The sequence below is a fragment of the Manis javanica genome, chromosome 4 (genome assembly GCF_040802235.1).
Source record: "Manis javanica isolate MJ-LG chromosome 4, MJ_LKY, whole genome shotgun sequence".
NCBI lineage: Eukaryota > Metazoa > Chordata > Mammalia > Pholidota > Manidae > Manis > Manis javanica.
In genome coordinates this window covers 143174868-143198819 of record NC_133159.1, presented here as the reverse complement: position 1 = coordinate 143198819, position 23952 = coordinate 143174868, and the positions used below count along the sequence as shown (strand labels likewise).

The 23952-nt window shown below is 38.3% G+C and overlaps 1 protein-coding gene across 22 annotated transcripts in view; it reads right to left on the bottom strand.

The window, feature by feature from the left end:
* The window catches only part of LOC108388367 (leucine-rich repeat-containing protein 37A-like), a 70548-nt gene extending 49077 nt beyond the window's left edge, over positions 1-21471 (bottom strand). For 18 of the 22 annotated variants that reach the window (XR_012130602.1, XR_012130603.1, XR_012130605.1 and 15 more), the window contains exon 1: positions 21334-21469. The gene's annotated coding sequence lies outside the window, so the exon portion shown is untranslated. Of the gene's footprint in view, positions 1-514; positions 790-21333 lie in introns of those variants that run through there. The other 4 variants (XM_073235230.1, XM_073235228.1, XM_073235238.1 and 1 more) reach the window with 2 other exon arrangements.
* Positions 21472-23952: the final 2481 nt, after the last annotated feature.

The following is a 23952-nucleotide window of genomic DNA, read 5'->3' as shown; positions in this document are numbered from 1 at the left end:
GACTAAAAAAATAGTCCTATGAGAAATGAGTACAAATTTTCCAAGACTAACGTCAACAGTAGGCAAGGACCTCCCCTGTTCAAACTGTTGTTCCGAGGGCTGATTCATCAGGCCAACTAAAAGCTGGCTTTCAGTCTCACTATTCATATGGAGGCCACAATCAGGGCCACAGGTCAAGACTTGTGACAAGGAAATAGAAACTTTTTATGAATTTAAGGTGCCATTACATCTTCACTGACTCAAAAAATTTGGTTCTCCATCTTTCTATGTTGACAAATAGTAACTGCACTACAGGGGGTGAGGATTTAATAATATGGGTAACTCTTGAACCACAGTGTCATATATTTGAAATCAATATAAGATTGTACATCAATGGTATAAAAAAGTATAGTTACATATTTTTTTAAAGTTTGGTTTTCAATCTGCTGTACAGCTGACCCCAAAGGACTTTGTCAGGATCTTGAGAAAACAGTATTATTTCTAAACATTTAAGAGCTTCCAAAACAATTCTTACCAGGCAAGTTCTAAAACTGTAATTTGTAAGCTGTGATGTGCACCAACTTTAGTGAAAGTGCTTATAGTAGGCCCAAACCACAGAGATTCTGATTCATTTTGTCAGCAATGGGGCCCAGGAATTTGGATTTTTAACAAGCAGCACAGGTGATTTTGATGATGGTAGTCTCACGTTCATAGAAAAACTAAGATGAAGACTTCTCTTCTGTGTACTGCAAAGGGTAATTACTGAGGTCTGGCCACTTCTGCATGCATTGTTTACTAATTCCTCTTTAACTGTCAAAGCAAAAAGTATAAATTTTTGAAATGAAGCCACAGATTCAAGGGGTGGTTTTCTTTTCCTCTAGCTAATAGTATTTCTAAGCATACCACCATTTTATTTCAAATTAAAGCACAAAGATTTCACATATACTTCACTGAATTCTCAGCATAGGTACAGTATTAACTCTAAAAGATAGAAGGGTAGCAGTATGAAATGGAAATATGCTTAATCATGTCCCAAACCACTGAATGTGGCAGAAACAGAACTCTACCACCAAATTCAAATGAACATAATTCAGATTACACTGTCCTCAACCTAAATTGGCACTTACCAACTTAATTCAATTTGGTTTATTTCACAAATTTGAGAAAAAAATCTCTGAAAAGACATCCAGTGGAAAAAACTTTTGCTCTTTTGTGCCAACTTCTCAGACCTCATTAATTGGATAGGAAAGGCAAGCCTAGACACAATACACATCCAAATATGAAATTATCATCCACAATGATCTTAAAATTACATGCTTCATTTATACACACTGGCGCTTCAGCCAGAGAAGGCAGGGAATGTGTACTCTCACAGTCATTCTTAAATCTTCAGACTGGAAAAGCAGCATAGTCTAGTGGGTAAGGGCAGACTCTAGAGCCAGGCTACCTGGATTTGAGTCCTACCTCCACCCCATACTAACAGGCGTCTCTATGTCTTAGTTTTTCCTCAACTATAAAACAGAAATACTAACATTATCAATGCTTACTGAGATTAATATCTCAAGTGCTTACCAAAATGCCTGGTATACTGTAAGCAGTATACAGATGACTGTTGCTATTAAGATTATATACTAGTCTTTGTACAGGAAGTCTAGAATCGAGAAGGTCTGATGGTTTATTTATACCCTGCCAGTTCTAGAAGATGATTTAGCAAAACATACAAAAATCCATCTTAGGTTAGAGAGCATAAATTGGAACTGGAGGCAGAAAAATATATGCCACAATAACCTACACATTTTTTATATAACATTTTTATTTGACTCTAAGATTTCAAACAACCAATATAAAAAAGTAATGTCGTCAGATAAGCCATTCAGAGGCAATTAACTATATATACCAATGCATAGGAGAATCCAAAACTAGTTAGAAATTTGATGGGGCCTCAGAACGAAGAAAATATATAATGGCATAAACAATGATTTTAACAGATCCAAACACAATAGTTTCTCATGGCAACCCTTACTACAAGATGATGGTATCAGTCTAATTCAGTAAAAGCAATTCTATTAAGGGTCAGATACAATACAATCTAGATACACAGCTCTCTACTATTCTGGGCTGGTTCAGTGGTCAATTTCAAACATCTGTAAATACAAGTGTCCTTGTTAACCTTTAAGCAATATTCCCAACACACTTTACCTCAGGAAAAATTTTGATAAATATTGGGAGTTAATAAGATTGAGTTTGAACTCTGATAAGAATTCAATATAGCTCTCCTATGCTACCTGTTAAATACGGGCCTTAATAGACAATGGAGATGGATGGAGATAGGGTCAAGAACTTGTGAATACAATGCAACCTACCAATGATACCTGCTTGATGATGAGATTGTCCTTTATCTATTTAGATGTTAGCAGGGAGGGAACAAGGCCAAAATTCTCTCTAGAAAATTATTTTGAATTCATCTTAATAGAGACACAAATGCGTGATCAAGGGTCTGGAACAGGAAGTCTAGAATGCTCAAAACAGTAGGAAAAAGTAATACTAAGTAACCATTGCCTTGATGGTTATGGTAATTGCTTCAGGCAAAGGAAGATATTTGAAGGGGCAATTTTAAAAATCGCTTCAAAGACTTCTTACAAATAAATTGTAAAAGATATAAAATTAATAATAGGGACGACAGCTCAGAACTAGGCAAATACTGTGAAAGGGTTTCAAATTTCAGTGGAAATGAAAGAGAAAAATGGTATATGGTCCATCTGAACCAGATTCCATGTGTAGACACATCTGAACTTTTGACAGCCTGCTAAAGCCAGCCTGTTCTCCAATTTAATGAAGAACATCATTAAATCATGATGGACTGATGATCACTAATGGTGGCCTGACATCTAAGGCCAGTTGCCACATTCTTTAAAGCAGAGCCCATCCTGGGCAGGATGAAAAATCTCAAGTAACTAATGAAGCAGCAGCATGAGCACCTTGCACGCCACATGGCAGACAATGTGTGAAATTTTGGTCGTGGCACTTACCGCCCCTACAATGGTTATTTTCATTTGAAAGCTAAAATTAAGGCACCCAGGGAGCCAGGATGGCGGCGTGAGTACAGCAGTGGAAATCTCCTCCCAAAAACAAATAGAGCTATGAAAATATAACAAAGAAAACTCTTCCTAAAATAGAGACCAGAGGACACAGGACAACATCCAGACCACATCCACACCTGCAAGAACCCAGAGCCTTGTGAAGGGGGAGAGGAAGGCCACAAACCAAGAAGAAGGGAAGCTCTCCCAGCGGTCACTCGTACTCTGCAAACTATCTCTATCACCATGAAAAGGCAAAACTACAGGCAGACAAAGATCACAGAGACAACACCTGAGAGGGAGACAGACCTAACTAGTCCTCCTGAAAAAGAATTCAAAATAAAAATCATGAACATGCTGACAGACATGCAGAGAAAAATGCAAGAGCAATGGGATGAAGTCCAGAGGGAGAACACAGATGTCAGGAAGGAGATCACAGAAGTGAAACAATACCTGGAAGGATTTATAAGCAGAATGGATAAGATGCAAGAGGCCATTGAAGGAATAGAAGCCAGAGAACAGGAACGTATAGAAGCTGACATAGAGAGAGAGAAAAGGATCTCCAGGAATGAAACAACACTAAGAGAACTATGTGACCAAGCCAAAAGGAATAATATTCGTATTATAGAAGTACCAGAAGAAGAAGAAAGAGGAAAAGGGATAGAAAGTCTCTTTGAAGAAATAATTGCTGAAAACTTCCCCAAACTGTGGGAAGAAATAATCGAACAGACCATGGAATTACACAGAACCCCCAACAGAAAGGATACAAGGAGGACAACACCAAGACACATAGTAATTAAAATAGCAAGGATCAAGGACAAGGAAAGAGTTTTAAAGGCAGCTAGAGAGAAAAAGGTCACCTATAAAGGAAAACCCATCAGGCTAACATCAGACTTCTCGACAGAAACCCTACAGGCCAGAAGAGAATGGCATGATATACTTAATGCAATGAAACAGAAGGGCCTTGAACCAAGGATACTGTACCCAGCACGACTATCATTTAAATATGATGGCGGGATTAAACAATTCCCAGACAAGCAAAAGCTGAGGGAATTTGCTTCCCACAAACCACCTCTACAGGGCATCCTACAGGGACTGATATAGATGGGAGCACTCCTAAAAAGAGCAGAACAAAACACACAACATATGAAGAATGGAGGAGGAGGAATAAGAAGGGAGAGAAGAAAACAATCTCCAGACAGTATATATAACAGCTCAATAAGCAAGCTAAGTTAGGCAGTAAAATACTAAAGAAGCTAACCTTGAACCTTTGGTAACCACGAATCTAAAGAGTGCAATGGCAATAAGTACATACATATCTCTCAATAGTCACCCTAAATGTAAATGGACTGAATGCACCAATCAAAAGACACAGAGTAATAGAATGGATAAAAAAGCAAGACCCATCTATATGCTGCTTACAAGAAACTCACCTTAAACCCAAAGACAAGCATAGACTAAAAGTCAAGGGATGGAAAAACATATTTCAGGCAAACAACAGTGAGAAGAAAGCAGGGGTTGCAGTACTAATATCAGACAAAATAGACTTCAAAACAAAGAAAGTAACAAGAGATAAAGAAGGATACTACATAATGATACAGGGCTCAGTCCAACAAGAGGATATAACCATTCTAAATATATATGCACCCAATACAGGAGCACCAGCATATGTGAAGCAAATACTAACAGAACTAAAGAGGGAAATAGACTGCAATGCATTCATTTTAGGAGACTTCAACACACCACTCACCCCAAAGGATAGATCCACCGGGCAGAAAATAAGTAAGGACAAACAGGCACTGAACAACACACTAGAACAGAGGGACCTAATAGACATCTCTAGACCTCTACAACCAAAAGCAACAGGATATACATTCTTCTCAAGTGCATATGGAACATTCTCCAGAATAGACCACATACTAGCTCACAAAAAGAGTCTCAGTAAATTCCAAAATATTGAAATTCTACCAACCAATTTTTCAGACCACAAAGATATAAAAGTAGAAATAAATTCTACAAAGAAAACAAAAAGGCTCACAAACACATGGAGGCTTAACAACATGCTACTAAATAATCAATGGATCAATGAACAAATCAAAATAGAGATCAAGGAATATATAGAAACAAATGACAACAACAACACTAAGCCCCAACTTCTGTGGGACGCAGCGAAAGCAGTCTTAAGAGGAAAGTATATAGCAATTCAGGCACACTTGAAGAAGGAAGAACAATCCCAAATGAATAATCTAACATCACAATTATCAAAACTGGAAAAAGAAGAACAAATGAGGCCTAAACTCAGCAGAAGGAGGGACATAATAAAGATCAGAGAAGAAATAAACAAAATTGAGAAGAATAAAACAATAGCAAAAATCAACGAAACCAAGAGCTGGTTCTTTGAGAAAATAAACAAAATAGATAAGCCTCTAGCCAAACTTATTAAGAGAAAAAGAGAATCAACACAAATCAACATAATCAGAAATGAGAATGGAAAAATCATGACAGACTCCACAGAAATACAAAGAATTATTAAAGACTACTATGAAAACCTATATGCCAACAAGCTGGAAAACCTAGAAGAAATGGACAACTTCCTGGAAAAATACAACCTCCCAAGACTGACCAAGGAAGAAACACAAAAGTTAAACAAACCAATTACCAGCAAAGAAATTGAAACGGTAATAAAAAACTACACAAGAACAACACCCCGGGGCCGGACGGATTTACCTCGGAATTTTATCAGACACACAGAGAAGACATAATACCCATTCTCCTTAAAGTGTTCCAAAAAATAAAAGAAGAGGGAATACTCCCAAACTCATTCTATGAAGCCAACATCACCCTAATACCAAAACCAGGCAACGACCCCACCAAAAAAGAAAATTACAGACCAATATCCCTGATGAATGTAGATGCAAAAATACTCAATAAAATATTAGCAAACACAATTCAACAGTATACCAAAAGGATCATACACCATGACCAAGTGGGATTCATCCCAGGGATGCAAGGATGGTACAACATTTGAAAATCCATCAACATCATCCACCACATCAACAAGAAGAAAGACAAAAACCACATGATCATCTCCATAGATGCTGAAAAACCATTTGACAAAATTCAACATACATTCATGATAAAAACTCTCAGCAAAATGGGAATAGAGGGCAAGTACCTCAACATAATAAAGGCCATATATGATAAACCCACAGCCAGCATTATAATGAACAGCAAGAAGCTGAAAGCATTACCTCTGAGATCGGGAACCAGACAGGGATGCCCACTCTCCCCACTGTTATTTAACATAATACTGGAGGTTCTAGCCACGGCAATCAGACAAAACAAAGAAATACAAGGAATCCAGATTGGTAAAGAAGAAGTTAAACTGTCACTATTTGCAGATGATATGATACTGTACATAAAAAACCCTAAAGACTCCACTCCAAAACTACTAGAACTGATATCGGAATACAGCAAAGTTGCAGGATACAAAATTAACACACAGAAATCTGTAGCTTTCCTCTACACTAACAATGAATCAATAGAAAGAGAAATCAGGAAAACAATTCCATTCACCATTGCATCAAAAAGAATAAAATACCTAGGAATAAACCTAACCAAAGAAGTGAAAGACTTATACTCTGAAAACTACAAGTCATTCTTAAGAGAAATTAAAGGGGACACTAATAAATGGAAACTCATCCCATGCTCATGGCTAGGAAGAATTAATATCGTCAAAATGGCCAACCTGCCCAAAGCAATATACAGATTTGATGCAATCCCTCTCAAATAACCAGGAACATTCTTCAATGAATTGGAACAAATAATTCAAAAATTCATATGGAAACACCAAAGACCCCGAATAGCCAAAGCAAACTTGAAAAAGAAGAATAAAGTAGGGGGGATCTCACTCCCCAACTTCAAGCTCTACTACAAAGCCATAGTAATCAAGACAATTTGGTACTGGCACAAGAACAGAGCCACAGACCAGTGGAACAGATTGTAGACTCCAGACATTAACCCAAACATATATGGTCAATTAATATTTGATAAAGGAGCCATGAACATACAATGGCAAAATGACAGTCTCTTAAACAGATGGTGTTGGCAAAACTGGACAGTTACATGTAGGAGAATGAAACTGGACCATTGTCTAACCCCATATACAAAGGTAAACTCAAAATGGATCAAAGACCTGAATGTAAGTCATGAAACCATTAAACTCTTGGAAAAAAACATAGGCAAAAACCTCTTAGACATAAACATGAGTGACCTCTTCTTGAACATATCTCCCCGGGCAAGGAAAACAACAGCAAAAATGAGCAAGTGGGACTACATTAAGCTGAAAAGCTTCTGTACAGCGAAAGACACCATCAATAGAATAAAAAGGAACCCTACAGTATGGGAGAATATATTTGAAAATGACAGATCTGATAAAGGCTTGACGTCCAGAATATATAAAGAGCTCACACGCCTCAACAAACAAAAAACAAATAACCCAATTAAAAAATGGGCAGAGGAACTGAACAGACAGTTCTCTAAAAAAGAAATACAGATGGCCAACAGACACATGAAAAGATGCTCCACATCGGTAATTATCAGAGAAATGCAAATTAAAACTACAATGAGGTATCACCTCACACCAGTAAGGATAGCTGCCATCCAAAAGACACACAACAACAAATGTTGGCGAGGCTGTGGAGAAAGGGGAACCCTCCTACACTGCTGGTGGGAATGTAAATTAGTTCAACCATTGTGGAAAGCAGTATGGAGGTTCATCAAAATGCTCAAAACAGACCTACCATTTGACCCAGGAATTCCACGCCTAGGAATTTACCCTAAGAACGCAGCAATCAAGTTTGAGAAAGACAGATGCACCCCTATGTTTATCGCAGCACTATTTACAATAGCCAAGAACTGGAAGCAACCTAAATGTCCATCGGTAGATGAATGGATAAAGAAAATGTGGTACGTATACACAATGGAATACTACTCAGCCATAAGAAATGGAAAAATCCAACCATTTGCAGCAACATGGATGGAGCTGGAGAGTATTATGCTCAGTGAAATAAGCCAAGCAGAGAAAGAGAAATACCAAATGATTTCACTCACCTGAGGAGTATAGTAACAAAGTAAAAACTGAAGGAACAAAACAGCAGCGGAATTACAGAACCCAAAAATGGACTCACAGGTACCAAAGGGAAAGGAACTGGGGAGGATGGGTGGGCAGGGAGGGATAAGTGGGGGGGAAGAAGAAAGGGGGTATTAAGATTAGGATGCATGGGGGGGAGGGAGAAAGGGGAGGGTGGGCTGCACAACACAGAGAGGACAAGTAGTGACTCTACAACATTTTGCTAAGCTGATGGACAGTAACCGTAAAGTGGTTGTTAGGGGGTACCTGATATAGGGGAGAGCATAGTAAACATACTATTCTTCATGTAAGTGTAGATTAAAGATTAAAAAAAAAAAAAGAAAGAAAGAAAAGGGGGATAACTCCTTGATAGGATAAAACTATTGGTAAATCAAAGATCAACACTAGCTTTAAATATCCTTAATGTTGATCACTTAAAGGGTGTCAGATGATCAGCTATGGAGGTACTCTTTTCTGATAATATTCCTTTCTCATATTAAAAAAAAAAAAAAAAGCAGTTACTGTGTGCTGACCTCCAATGAGTTCTGCACAGTGGTATAGAGGGCATGTCAAAGTGTGGGCAAAGGGTCTGTTTGTTTCTATGCAGAAGATCAAGGCCTAGCTTGGATACCCAGAAAATGAACTAAGATACGATACGAGGAGGAGCTTCCGGCTTCAGCACTCTGGAGGACTTGTGCAGGGGGATGATCATCAATAAGCCTCCACAGAGATCCGGACGATGCTGCGGTTGTGGCTGCATCCAGCCCACTGTCTCCTGGACTTGCCACAGGAATGAGGAGGGAGATGTCTAGGCTGGCATGTGCATACAGTGAGACAACGAATTTGACCGGATCTGTACTGTTGGATCTAAACCAGGAGGTGGGAGGGGTGCAAGGTGTAGGACTCCAAAATCTTATGACTATAGACTATCTATGGTTAAAGGAACATATGGGATGTGAACAGATCCCAGAAATGGGCTGCTTTAATTTGTCTGATTTCTCTCAGACTGTTCAAGTACAGTTGGACAATATCCATCATATCATAGACAAATTTTCACAAATGCCTAGGGTGCCTAAATGGTTTTCTTGGCTTCACTGGAGATGGATGGTAATTATAGATTTGCTTTGTTTATGTCACCGTATTCCTATTATGTTAATATGTGTGTGCAAATTAGTTAGTAGTTTAAAACCTATACATACTTATGGTACAAGAAGATATGTCAAAGAAATAATCAATCCTCCCATATTTCCTTCCATATGCTACATCTGTAGCTTTTCTTCTTTCTTCCTAATTACAACCCTTAAATAGAATTCGTGCCTCATATCGAATTTACCGAGTATCATAATTCCTCCAGGTGGTAAAGATACCTCGATACAAGTGCTGGGCATAGAAGCCACAGGGCATAAATCTGCAAAGAAGTAAAAAGCTAACCTTTTCAAACAATATGGCTTCTCTCTCACTTACCAACTTTACATTTCCCTGTATGGCCCCGGAAGATGACTGGTTAGCCAGAGATGGGTAAGATTCCTCAAGGGAGGAACAACCTAAGACAGGCACAGTCGCAGGGGGGCCATCAGGTGAGAATTTGGGGATCAACAGAGGTGAGGCTCAGAACCTCACCCCCCCTGCTTTGAGAGAAATCTTCTGCATCCATGGATGTTTTGCTGCCCTTGTCTAGCCTGGATTAATACTTAGTCCATAGGCACACACCTGATCATCTGATCATCTACATTTGCCCTCTTACAGCACTAAACTATGTTTTCTACCTTTATCTTGCATCTACCTACCACTTCAGCATTTTATTAAAAATAAAAATAATAATAATAATAAACGGAGAAATGTGGGATCAACATATAAAGGAAGTACAAAAATCAAACGAATATTCATATTTGACGTGATTGTTTATAGTTCATAATGCGTGATCAAAACCGAAAGTTTCTGTGATGACTACCCTTGTACTGTTCACCATGTAAGAATTTATTCACTATGTAAGAATTCATTCCCCATGTAAGAACTTGTTCGTTATGCTTCAGAAGATTGGAGACTGACAAGAATTAGACTTGAGATGGATTAATGATTGTACATTGAGCATTGACCCCCCTATACAGAATTTTATCGTTGTTAACAATTTGATCAATAAATATGAGATGCCCTCTCAAAAAAAAAAAAAATGTGGCTTGCATCATCCTTAGACATTGCTACTAAAAGATGAAAGACATTATAAACAGAATCCACGGCTATTCAAAGAGTAAGCAAACCAGAGGAGAGGTCAAATCAGACATGTCCATCTATTTCAAAAAGTTCAACCAAAAAAATGTATTCAGAGGTTACCCACTGATTAACTCTTAATGTAATTCACCTCCAAGTAAATAATTCATTAGGAAAAATGGGTAGAGAACGTAGCTATAGTCCTCCATCTTCTTGGTAAATGATACTTTGGGACCAATCACTAGTTTCAAATGAGTTTCCGTCACTAAGAGACTCAAAGTACCATGTAGGACTCCTGCCCATTCATTGAACAGGCAAAGTTTAAAATGTCAGTAAGAGAAATATATTCTAGCCGCCAAACATCTGAACATAATCAAGTTGCCTAAAAATAATCTCGTCCTACAATTCTCCTGTAGAAGAATTGATTATAGTAATTAGCCAATAATGGTACCTTTTATTAGGTTTCTATTCCCACACTACCAGAAAATACCACAAACATCTATCTGAAGAAGTAATCTTTTAAAAAATTGATATAAAGTTAAGGTGAAACCTCCTTAAAAAAATGATGAAGAATGTTAGTTTCTGAACAAATACAGGGGTAGGGATGATACAGAGGTTTGCTTTAAGATCCCTGTACTTTCGTACTTGGTTTTCACCTCAGAAATACCTAGGGTGTGAGAGCGACAATCTATGGTAGACACAGAAGTCATGCTTTCCAAAGCTAACCTATGGTTTAATGCCCCAAAGATAAGATTTGTTTTAAACATGCTTTTTTAAAAGGACCCATTTTAAATACTGCTCTTATAAAAGCAGCATCTTATTACCATAGGATTTGAATCTGCTATGAGATCCCGCACAGAATCCAGAAATCCCTGATCTTCTACTATTTGGGCATTGATATCATGGAGTTTTGCCATGCAGACTGCTGCTGTTTTCCGAACATACGGATCTTCATCCTTCAAGCACTTCCGAAGGGGCTCACAGAGATATTCTGTAATCTTGTCGACACGGATACACCCCATGGTTCTAACTGCCAAGGCCCGAATCAGAGGACTGGGGTCTTCACAGTCCTACAAAAAACAATCATTGACAACTACCTGCGCACACAAGGACTAAAGTCAACAGTCTAGTTTATATAAGCCACAGAATAGTATTTCATTAATGTAAGCATCCAGTTACATTCTACACCAGAACTCAATCTCTCCCTCATGGTATATCCTCTTCCTAAGTATAAATCTTCATATGTTAGGAATTCATTTCACTGCCTTATATACACAATGAAGAAAACAACTAGTAGTATTAATTCCTGTATTAGACAGAAGCCTAACAACCTGGTGTCACCATCCCACGGCCATTAAGGGACCTGTCCTAAAAACAGAAAAGGCTTGGCCATCCTGACTAAAGCAACCTACAGATTCAATGCAATTCCTATCAAAATACCAACAGCATTCTTCAACGAATGAGAGCAAATAGTTCTAAAATTCACATGTAACCACCAAACACCCCAAATAGACAAAGTAATCCTGAGAAGAAAGAACAAAGCTGGGGGGATCACACTCCCTGACACCAAGCTCTACTACAAAGCCACTGTAATCAAGACAATTTGGTACTGCCTTAAGAACAGACCCACAGACCAGTGTAACAAAATAGAGAGTCCACACATAAACCCAAGTATATATGGTCAATTAATATATGATAAAGGAGCCACAGATATACAATGGCGAAATCACAGCCTCTTCCACAACTGGTGTTGGCAAAACTGGACACCTACATGTAAGAGAATGAAACTGGATTATCTTCGAACTCCATACACAAAAGTAAACTTGAAATGGATCAAAGACCTGAATGTAAGTCATGAAACCATCAAACTCTTAGAAGAAAACAGGGAAAAATCTCTTGAATGTAAGCATGAGCAACTTTTTCCTGAACACATCTCCTTGGACAAGGGAAACAATAGCAAAAATGAAAAACTGGGACTACATCAAACTAAAAACTTTCTGTACAGTAAAGAACACCATCAGTAGAATAAAAAGGCATACTACAGTAAGGGAGAATATATTTATAAACAACATCTCTGACAAAGGATTAGCATCCAAAATATATAAAGAACTCAAAACACCTGCTTCAACACACAAAGAGCAAATAACCCTATTAAAAAATGGGAGGAGGATCATACACTCCTCCAAAGAAATTCAGATGGCCAGCAGGAACATGAGAAGATTCTCCACATCACTAATTATCAGGGAAATGTAAACTAAAACCACAATGAGATATCACCTCACACCAGTTAGGATGGCAACATCGCAAAGACTAGGCACAACAAATGCTGGTGAGGATGTGGAGAAAGGGGAACCCTACTTCACTGCTAGTGGGAATGTAAATTAGTTCAACCATTCTGGAAAGCAGTATGGAGGTTCCTCAAAAAACTATAAATAGAAATAGCATTTGAACAAGTAATTTACCCAAAGAAAGCAAGATCTCAGATTCAAAAAGTTATATGCACCCCTACTAGTTACAATAGCCAAGATATGGAAGCAACCTAACTGTCCATCAGTAGATGGATGGATAAAGAAGATGGGGTACATACACACAATGGAATACTATTCGGCCATGAGAAGAAAACAAATCCTACCATTTGTAACAACACAGATGGAGCTAGAGGGTATTATGCTCAGTGAAATAAGCCAGGCGGAGAAAGACAAGTACCAAATGATTTCACTCATTTGTGGAGTATAACAACGAAGCAAAAATGAGGGAACAAAACAGCAGCAGACTCACAGACTCCAAAGGGGAGGGGTGGGGAAGGATGGGTGGAGAGAGAGGGAGAAGGGGATTGAGGGGTATTATGATTGGTACACATGGGGTGCAGGGAGTCACGGGAAAGACACTGCAGCAGAGAGAAGACAAGTAGTGACTCTGTGGCATCTTACTACACTCATGGACAGTAACTTCAGTGGGGTATGGGAGGGACTTGATAATATCAGTGAATGTAGTAACCACAATATTTTTCATGTGAAATCCTCATAAGAGTATATATCAATATTACCTTAATAAAATAACAGTCTAACAACAACAACAAAAAACAGTAAAGGCCTTTGGTCTGGTATTCCGATACAGGGATAAAATGAGGAAGTGGAAAGACGTGTCCCACTCCACAGCCAGTCTGCAAATATCAAGTAGGGAGAAAAGAGGACTGGATTTCTGGGGCCTACAGACAAGAAAGGAGAGAGCACAGAAACTGGTTTTGGGCCTGACCTAAGTTTCTGGAGTTAAGAAGGCCCTGTGAAATCCTGAGTAACATACATTCTCCTTTACTAGCAAGGGCTTCCAAAGTATACCACAAAAAGAGCACACCTTAAATTGTCCTATCTTACAAAATCTCTGTAATTATTGTAAACCTGTGTACATGCTCACTTCCAAAAAATGTAAACCAAATTCTTTCCAATGATGTAGTACATATATGAAATAATAGACAGAATGAAATATTATGTTATCTCTGATTCTGCTCTATGTAGCTAAACACAGGAAAAGAAAAATTCCAAGAGAAGGAAGAGAGCATACTGGTTATTTTTCAAAACAGTTTAACAGAAGCTAATTTTAGAAATGCCATATGATTTTTTTTTTTAATGCAGACTGAATTCCAGAGGAAAAAAAACAAGAAGTAAAAAAATATATACACTAACTGGAACATCGTTATCATGTTAATTACATCTAATGGTAGGAAAAACATGACTGAATATTCAGTAATATTAAGCAATTTTTAAATGGTGAATTTTTAAAGACGTGAGAATGGTAATACAGTTATGATTAAAAGAGGTCTGATGACATTCAAGACAGCGGCTTGAGAGGTGAGACAGAGACCTCCACCCAAAACCACATATAGTATGAAAATATAGTTTATACAACCAAACCTAAAAAAGCAACAGGAAAGAAGGCTGCACCAGACTGCATACAGACCTCACGAACAGAGCAGATCTCATGAAACAGGGTAACATACAGAAGCCTTGATCCGGCGGGACCCAAGTCCTTCCCGCACCCCAACTCACCGGCAGGAGGAAGAGAAATGGAGCACAGAGTGGGAGGAAGTCTAGAACTGCTGAACACCCAGCCCTGGAGATCTACTTTGCAAGTACAAACCTACATTGTGTGGTGCTCTGGAGGTTCGTGGGGTTGGGGAGGTGGGACAGGCAGAGTGCTCGAGAGACTGAGATTCGGGCCGTTGTGCAGGACAGGGATCCACATCCGGCTGCTCTGGGACAAAGGAAAAGCAGTAGGTCTGAGAGGCTTCCTAGCAGTGAGAGGGCTGCTGAAGGGGCAAGGTTTGCACAGAGCTTGCTGCACGGGAGAAGGGAGAGGTGGACAAGGTTGTCTGGGTGCGCTCTGCCTAGCAGGTTGGGAACTTTGTGGAGCTTCAGGCGCTCCATCCCCCTGGCTGACTACTCAGCTATGTGACACCCAGCCTATTGAGCCTTCCTCCTAGCCTGCCGGTACCTGCTCACAAACCAGCAGTCACTGCGCTGGTGTCAGGCCAGAGAGAGGGAGGAAACGCCTACATCAGCTAGAGACGCAAAGCACAGAGACTTGCACCTCTGTGCTCAGCCCACTGGCTCTGATACTGGAGACAGGCCACTGTAGCTGCGAATCAGGAAACAGCTCTTTCCTACCCCCAAGCACTAGAGCTGCTCCCCTACAACACCCAACCTCACTCTAGGGGCTGAGCAGCTCCAGAGACCAGAATTTCTGGGCACTACAGGGCACCACATAGAAATATGAAACGTCAAAGGAACCTGGTTCACACCAAAATCTCACAAACACCAGAACAAGAGCAAAATGAAACTGAAATCACCAATCTTTCTGAAAGAGAGCTCAAAACAAAAATCATAAACATGCTCATGGAGGAACAGAAAAATATACGAGAACTCAGAATGAATTTAAGATGGAGATTCAATCATTAAATTCCATATCTGAAACGAAACATACAACTGAGGGATTTAAAAGCACATTAGAGGAAGTAGAAGAGATGTTTAATGGAATAGAAATTAGCAAAGAGGAATACAAAGAAACTGAGGCACAGAGAGAAAGAAGGATCTCTAAGAATGAAAGAATATTGAGAGAGCAGTGTGATGAATCCAAATGGAACAACTTTTGCATTATAGGGGTACCAGAGGAAGAAGAAGAGAGACATAAAGGGATAGAACGTGTCACTGAGGAGGTAACTGCTGAAAACTTCCCCAATATGGGGAAGGAGATAGTTTCTCATGCCACGGAGATGCACAGATCTCCCAACACAAGGAACCCAAAAAGGACAACAGCAAGACATACAATAATTAAAATGGCAGTAAGACCAAGGATAAAGACAGACCTTTAAAAGCAGCTACGGACAGAAAAATTATGATATACAAAGGAAAACCCATCAGGCTATCATCAGATTTCTCAAGGGAAACCTTACAGACCAGAAGGGAGTGGCATGATATATTTAATGCAATGAAGCAGAAGGGCCTCAAACTAAGAATACTGTGTCCAGCAAGGTTATCATTTAATTTGGAAGAACGGATTAAATGATTTTTCAGATAAGTAAAAGCCGAGAGAATTTACCTCCCACAAACCACCTTTACAGTGCATTTTGGAGGGACAGATATAGATGGAAGCATTCCTAAGGCTAAACAGATATCACCAGGAGAAATAAAACGACAGCAATGTAGAACAATTAATTACTAAGCAGATGAAAAATCAAATCAACCACCCCCAAAGTCAATCAAGGGATAGACAAAGAGTACAGAATATGATTCCTAATATACAAAGAATGGAGGAGGAAGAAAAGAGAGAGAAGAAAAAAGAAAAAAACCTTTAAGGCTGTATTTCGAATAGCATACGAACTGAGTCAAATCAGACTGTTAGATGGTAAGAGAATTACCACTGAACCTTTGGTAACCATGAATCTAAAGCCTGCAATGGCAATAAGTACATAGCATATACCTATTGATAATCACCCTACATGTAAATGGTCTAAATGCACCAATCAAAAGATATGGAGTCACTGAATAGATAAAAAAACAAGACACGTCTATATGCTGCCTAGAAGAGACTCACTTCCAACCCAGACATACACAGACTGAAAGTAAAGGGATGGAAAAAGATATTTCATGCAACTAATAGGGAGAAAAAAGCAGGAGTTGCAGTACTTGTATCAGACAAAATAGACTTCAAAATGAAGAAAGTCACAAGAGACAAAGAAGGACATTACATAATGATAAAGGGGTCAGTCCAACAAGAGGATATGACTATTACAAATATCTATGCACCCAACACAGGATCACCTACATATGTGAAACAAATACTAACAGAATTAAAGGGGGAAATAGAATGCAATGCATTCATTTTACAAGACTACAACACTCCACTCACTCCAAAGGACAAATCAACCAGACAGAAAATAAGTAAAGAGACAGAGGCACTGAACAACGTATTAGAACAGATGGACCTAACAGACACCTAGAGAACAGTCCATCCAATAGCAAAAAAGGATAGATCAACCAGATAGAAAATAAGAGACACAGGCACTGAACAACATATTACAACAGATGGACCTAACAGACATCTACAGAACACTCCATCCAATAGCAAGAGGATGTACATTTTTCTCAAGTGCACACAGAACATTTTCAAGAATAGATCATATACTAGGCCACAAAAAGAGCCTCAGTAAATTTAAAAATCTTGAAATTGTACCAACCACCATCTCAGACCACAAAAGTATGAAATTAGAAATAAATTACACAAAGAAAATGAAGAAGCTCACAAACACATGAGGGCTTAACAACATGCTCCTAAATAATCAATAGATCACTGACAAAATAAAAACAGATCAAGCAATATATGGAGACAAATGACAATGATAATTCAACACTGCAAAATCTGTGGGACACAGCAAAGGCCATGCTAAGAGGGAAGTATACTGCAATACAGGCCTACTTCAGGAACAAACAACAATCCCATATGAACAGTCTAAACTCACAATTAACAAAACTAGAAAACGAAGAACAAATGAGGCCCAAAGTCAACAGAAGGTGGGACATAATAAAGATTAGAGAAGAAATGAATAAAAATGAGAATAATAAAACAATACAATCAATGAAAGCAGGAGCTGATTCTTTGAGAAACTAAACAAAATAGATAAACCCTTAGCCAGACATATCAAGAAAAAAGAAAAAAAACAGTCTACGCACATAAACAGAATCAGAAATGAGAAAGGAAAAATCACTACCGACACCACAGAAATACAAGGAATTATGAGAGAATACTATGTGAAATCATATAGTAACAAACTGGATAACATAGAAAAAATGGACAACTTTCTACAAAAATACAACCTGCCAAGGCTGACCAAAGAAGAAACGGAAAATCTGAATACACCCATTACCAACAAGGAAATTGAAGCGGTAATCAAAAAACTACCTAAGAACGAAACTCCTGGGCCAGACGGTTTCACTGCTAAATTTTATCAAACATTTAGTAAAAACCCATCCTCCTTAAACGTTCCAAAAAGTTGGAAAAAAGGGAATACTCCCAAACTCACTCTACGAGGCCAACATCACTCTAATACCAAACCAGGCAAAGACACCACAAAAAAAGAAAATTACAGACTAATATACCTGCTGAACACAGATGCAAAAATACACAACAAAATAATAGCAAACCGAATGTAAAAATACATCAAAAAGATCATCCATCATGATCAAGTGGAATACATCTCAGGGAGGCAAGGACGGTACAACATTTGAAAATCGATGAACATCATCCACCACATAAACAAAAAAGACAAAAACCACATGATCATCTACACAGATGCTGAAAAAGCATTCAACAAATTCAACATCCATTCATGATAAAAACTCTCAACAAAATGGGTATAGAGGGCAAGAACCTCAACATAATAAAGGCCATATGTGATAAACCCACAGCCAACATCATACTAAACAGCGAGAAGTTAAAATCTTTTCCTCTGAGATTGGGAACAAGACATAGACGTCCACTTGCCCCACTGTTATTCAACATTATACTGGAGGTCCTAGCCACGGCAATTAGACAAAACAAAGAAATACAGGGAATCCAGATCGGTTAAGAAATCAGAGTGTCACTATTTGCAGATGACATGATATAGTACATAAAAAACCCTAAAGACTCCACTCTAAATAAAACTACTAGAACTAATATCGGAATTCAGCAAAGTTACAGGATAAAAAATTACTACACAGAAATTTGTGGCTCTCCTATACACTAATAATGAACTAATAGAAAGAGAAATCAGGAAAACAATTCCATTCACAATAGCATCAAAAAGAATAAAATACCTAGGAATAAACCTGACCAAGGAAGTGAAAGATCAATACCCTGAAAACTGTAAGACGCTCTTAAGAGAAATTAAACAGGACACTAACAAATGGAAACTCATCCCATGCTCTTGGAAAGGAAGAATTAGTATCATCAAAATGACCATCCTACACAAAGCAATACACAGATTCGATGCAATCCCTATCAAATTACCAACAGCATTCTTTAACGAACTGGAACAAATAGTTGAAAAATTCATATGGAGATGCCAAAGACCACAAATAGTCAAAGCAATCCTGAGATGGAACACTAAAGTGGGGGGGGATCTTGCTCCCCAAGTTCAAGCTCTACTACAAAGGCACAGTAATCAAGACAATTTGGTACTGGCACAAGAACAGAGCAACAGACCAGCAGAACAGAATAGAGACTACGGACATTAACCCAAACATATATGGTCAATTAATATATGATACAGGAGCCATAGACATACAATGGGGAAATGACAGTGTCTTCAACAGATGGTGCTGGCAAAACTAGACAGCTAAGTGTAAGAGAATGGAACTGTATCACTGCTCTAACCCCATACACAAAAGTAAATTCGAAATGGATCAAAGATCTGAATGTCAGTCATGAAACCATAACACTCTTAGAAAAAAACATAGGCAAAAATCTTTTGGACATAAACATGAGCGACTTCTTCATGAACATATCTCCCCGGGCAAGGGAAACAAAAGGAAAAATGAACAACTGGGACTATATCAAGCTGAAAAGCTTCTGTACAACAAAGGACACCATCAGTAGAACAAAAAGGCATCCTACAGTATGGGAGAATATATTTATAAATGACAGATCCGATAAAGGGCTGACTGACATCCTAAATATACAGAGTTCATGCACCTCAACAAACAAAAAGTAAACAATCCAATTAAAAAACAGGCAGAGGAGCTGAATAGACAGTTATACAAAGAAGAAATTCAGATGGCCAAAAGACATATGAAAAGATGCTCCACATCGCTACTCATCAGAGAAATGCTAATTAAAACCACAATGAGATATCACCTCACACCAGTAAGGATCGCCACCATCCAAAAGACAAACAACAAATGCTGGCGAGGTTGTGGAGAAAGGGGAACCCTCCTACACTGCTGGTGGGAATGTAAATTAGTTCAACCATTGTGGAAAGCAATATGGAGGTTCCTCAAAGAGCTCAGAATGGAAATACCATTTGACGCAGGAATTCCACTCCTCGGAATTTACTGTAAGAATACTACAGCCCAGCTTGAAAAGGACAGATGCACCCCTATGTTTATCGCAGCACTATTTACAATAGCCAAGAAATGGAAGCAACCTAAGTGTCCATCAGTAGAGGAGTGGATAAAGAAGATGTGGTACATACACACAATGGAATATGATTCAGCCATAAGAAGAAAACAACTCCTACCATTTGCAACAACATGGATGGACCTAGAGGGTATTATGCTCAGTGAAATTAGCCAGGCGGAGAAAGACAAGTACCAAATGATTTCACTCATATGTGGAGTATAAGAACAAAGAAAAACTGAAGGAAGAAAACAGCAGCAGAATCATAGAATCCAAGAATGGACTAACAGTTACCAAAGGGAAAGGGACTGGGAAGGATGGGTGGGAAGAGAGGGATAAGGGGGGAAAAGGGGCATTATGATTAGCCCACATAATGTGGGAGGGGGTACACAGGGAAGGCAGTAGAACACAGAGAAGACAAGTAGTGCTTCTATAGCATCTTACCATGCTGATGGATAGTGACTGTAATGGCGTATGTGGAAGGGACTTGATAATAGGGGGACTCTAGTAATCATAATGTTGGTCATGTAATTGTACATTAATGATACCAAAAAGGGAGGGGAGGGGAGGGAGGGGCGAAGGGGGGGAGGGAGCGAGGGAGGGAGGAAGGAAGGAAGGGAGGGAGGGAGGTCTTACTCTGATAAATGTAAGGATGAACTGATTTTTCATCCTTGTAACTTACAGGGTTTGCTTCAAAATCATCCAGGAGGAGAGGGTTAGGGGTCAACAAAGTATTTATGAGGAGTATAAATTAAAACAAGCCCAGCTGTGGGTTAGTAACTATTGAAACTGCCAAGGTGGGTATTTAGGAAGTTACTACACTATGTCCTCTCCTTGAACATATTTCAAAACTTACATAATGAAAAACCTTACCAAACATTTTAACACCTTATGTGAAGCAAAAGTAGTAGTAGCTCCTGCAGTTTTTCCACTACTTTGGACTTGTAAGCATAATTTCTACAAAGATAAAATAGTTAAAGCCCCAGTTTACTGATCTTACAATGGTAAGCCCAACCTTTGTCAGCCTTGGAAGGTACAACAGGTTTCACCTGGCTTTCTTCTCCATCTCCAAGGATGCACCAAGCCCAACTAACAAGGCTCCCCATTTAACTGGATGACAAATGCAGGCATATATGTGCTTAAAATATGAATGGTCCCAGTCACTGCCTCTACTTCTCTGGAGGCCCTCTTTTGGAACAGAGGTTGCTTGTTTGCACTATATCAAGAAACACTTCTGCAAAGGCTGAGGTAGAAGAGACTGCTCCTGAGTCTTTGGGGAGAAGTTACCTTTACAAAGCTGTTAACAGCCATGATAGCCATATCTGGCTGACTCTTGGCATAGTTCATTAAGTAGAGATACACGAGCTTCTTTAGCTCCAGGTTGTCAGTCTGCATACAGTTCACTACATCTGGAAAGAGAGAGCTGAAAAGAGAGAAAAAAGAAGGGAGTCAATAGATGTTGGTGTTAAAGCTGTTGGATCGAATATGAAGAAATGACCTTATTTTACAAAGTGATTGGTGCAAGAACAAGTGTCCCCACATGATAATTATTATCACAGAAACAAATTACTAAAGAAATTACAGTGCTGGTTCCATGAAGGTCTGTAAAAATAATTTTTTTTAACTTACAAAAACTGTCAAACAAAAGGAAAGAGTAGTAAAACGAACCTGATGTATATTCTCCACACAGGTGCCAACAACTTTTGACCCATGACCAATCTTGTTTGATATATAGCCTCAACCTACTCTTCCCTCCCCTAGTCCCTACTCCATATGGTTGCTCTGGATTATTTTTAAGCAAATCTAGACATTGTTATCATTTATACATAATATTTTAGTGCATACCTTGAGGAATCATTTTTTAAAAATATCACAGTATCACATACAAAAATCCAAATTCTTCCTATCAATTCATTGCAGTTTCAAAGAACTACAGTTGTTAAGCTTTTTAAAACTTATATTCTTCCATCCTTGATTTTAACTTATTTAGTTACTAGCTCCTGGGTTCTTGTGATATAAATCTGTGTTTTCAATAGCTTCCTTGCTTTCTGAGAGAACAAGGCGCACTCCATCCAGGCTCATTTTGTGTATTTCTAATCCCACAACTCAGGCTCATTTTGTGTATTTCTAATCCCACAACTAGATTCAGTCACTTTTTTAATACATCCTGATTCTCTTTTAGTAGAATGTATTTATTTTTAACATTACACATTCAAACAAATTAAAATGAGTGCACTCAAAATGTAAAAGGAATTTATACTTTTTCCAATGTTCAAGTCATTGCCTGGTCTATCATTCACATATAAAGCCAAAGAAAAGAAATTTATATTTCCATTCACAAAGAATCACCTTTTGCATGGAAGGGTTGAGTGTGTCAGATTTTAAATTACAAGCCGTATTTTTTAAGTATGGTTAATGATACTTTTACATGAAGTTAGTAATTAACCGTCCCCGAAGGCTTTTTCAAAGTACCTTATGAACTTTCAATTCTTCTAAATATCTTAACACTAGTACAGGAGAATGAAAAAGCAAATGTCAGTATATTCTACAGAAAAGTTAACAGAATGACTGAAAACCTGCTTATATAGTATAACTCCTGTACATGCAGAAAAACAATATACAGAAATACAAATTATTCACAAAGATGAAGATGGACTGCAAAGTCAAAGAATCCACCATTACCTCCAATGAACCAATGACTTCTTACCTGGAACCAATGACTTTAACTTGCCTGTATGTACCTAGTGTAGTTTCATGCACATGTAGATATTTAAAACATTAATTGACACTTCAAAAATGACCATTCTTTCCATGTCCTAGGCTAATAGGAAATAGCTCATGTGCAAAACAACAGTAAAACCAGTAAATAAATGTGAAACATGAGCTAATAGTAACTTTAAGATCCTAAATAAATTAATTCCAACAACCTCCACAAGATCAAGATCTTGATAAAAAATAGTCAAAGCTCTGGCAGACACCATGGGGGAGGGGGAGGGGTGTCTGGGTAGGTGAGCGAGGGCTTGTGGCGGGTGTTGGGGATGGTATACAGGGTCACAAACTCCCAATCATAATATAAGCTGGTCACAGGGATGGTAGTGCAGCATGGAGAATATAGTCAATGGCTCTGTAACATCTTTCTGTGTTGACAGATAGTAACCACACTAGTTGGGGTGAGGATTTAATAATGGGTTTAACTGATGAATCATTGTGTTGTATAATTGAAACCAATGTAATCTTGTATATCAACTATACTTCAACAGAAGAAAAAGAACAGTCAAAGTTCTAGAGGTAAAAATTGTTAAGTACCAACCTATAAAGCTAGAAACCTGAACTTTCCAATAGGGTAGCCACTAGTCACATAGAGCTACTGAGCGCTTGCAATGTGGCTAGTCTGAACTGTGATGTGATGTCTATGTAAAACATATACTGGATTTTGAAGAGTTGGCACGAAAAATATGTAAGAGTTCATTAATAATTTTTTAATATTGATTTCATGTTGAAATAATACTACTTTGGATATACTGAGTTAAATAAAATATAATAATTACATATAAAGCACTTCTGCACAGCAAAGTGTGGTGGCTGACTTGAAAAAGAAAAGCCCTTGAACAATTGTTTGAAATGGGGACACCGTATTTTTGAATGACTGACATACTTCTAAATTTTCTGGTAGGACATTAAAAAAGTAAAACAAATTAATTATTTTATTTTATTTAACTCAGTATATCCTATTTCACCATATGGATTATTAGTAAGACCTGTACTCAAGATTCAAGGTTTAGCAAAGTAGAAGTTTCAATGCTTCATGAAGAACAGACCTAAGTGAAACTGCCTTTTTCCTGTAAAAACACAGTGGTGAAGAATATACATTGACTACTGTCATAGTTTGGCATCACTGCCTTGATT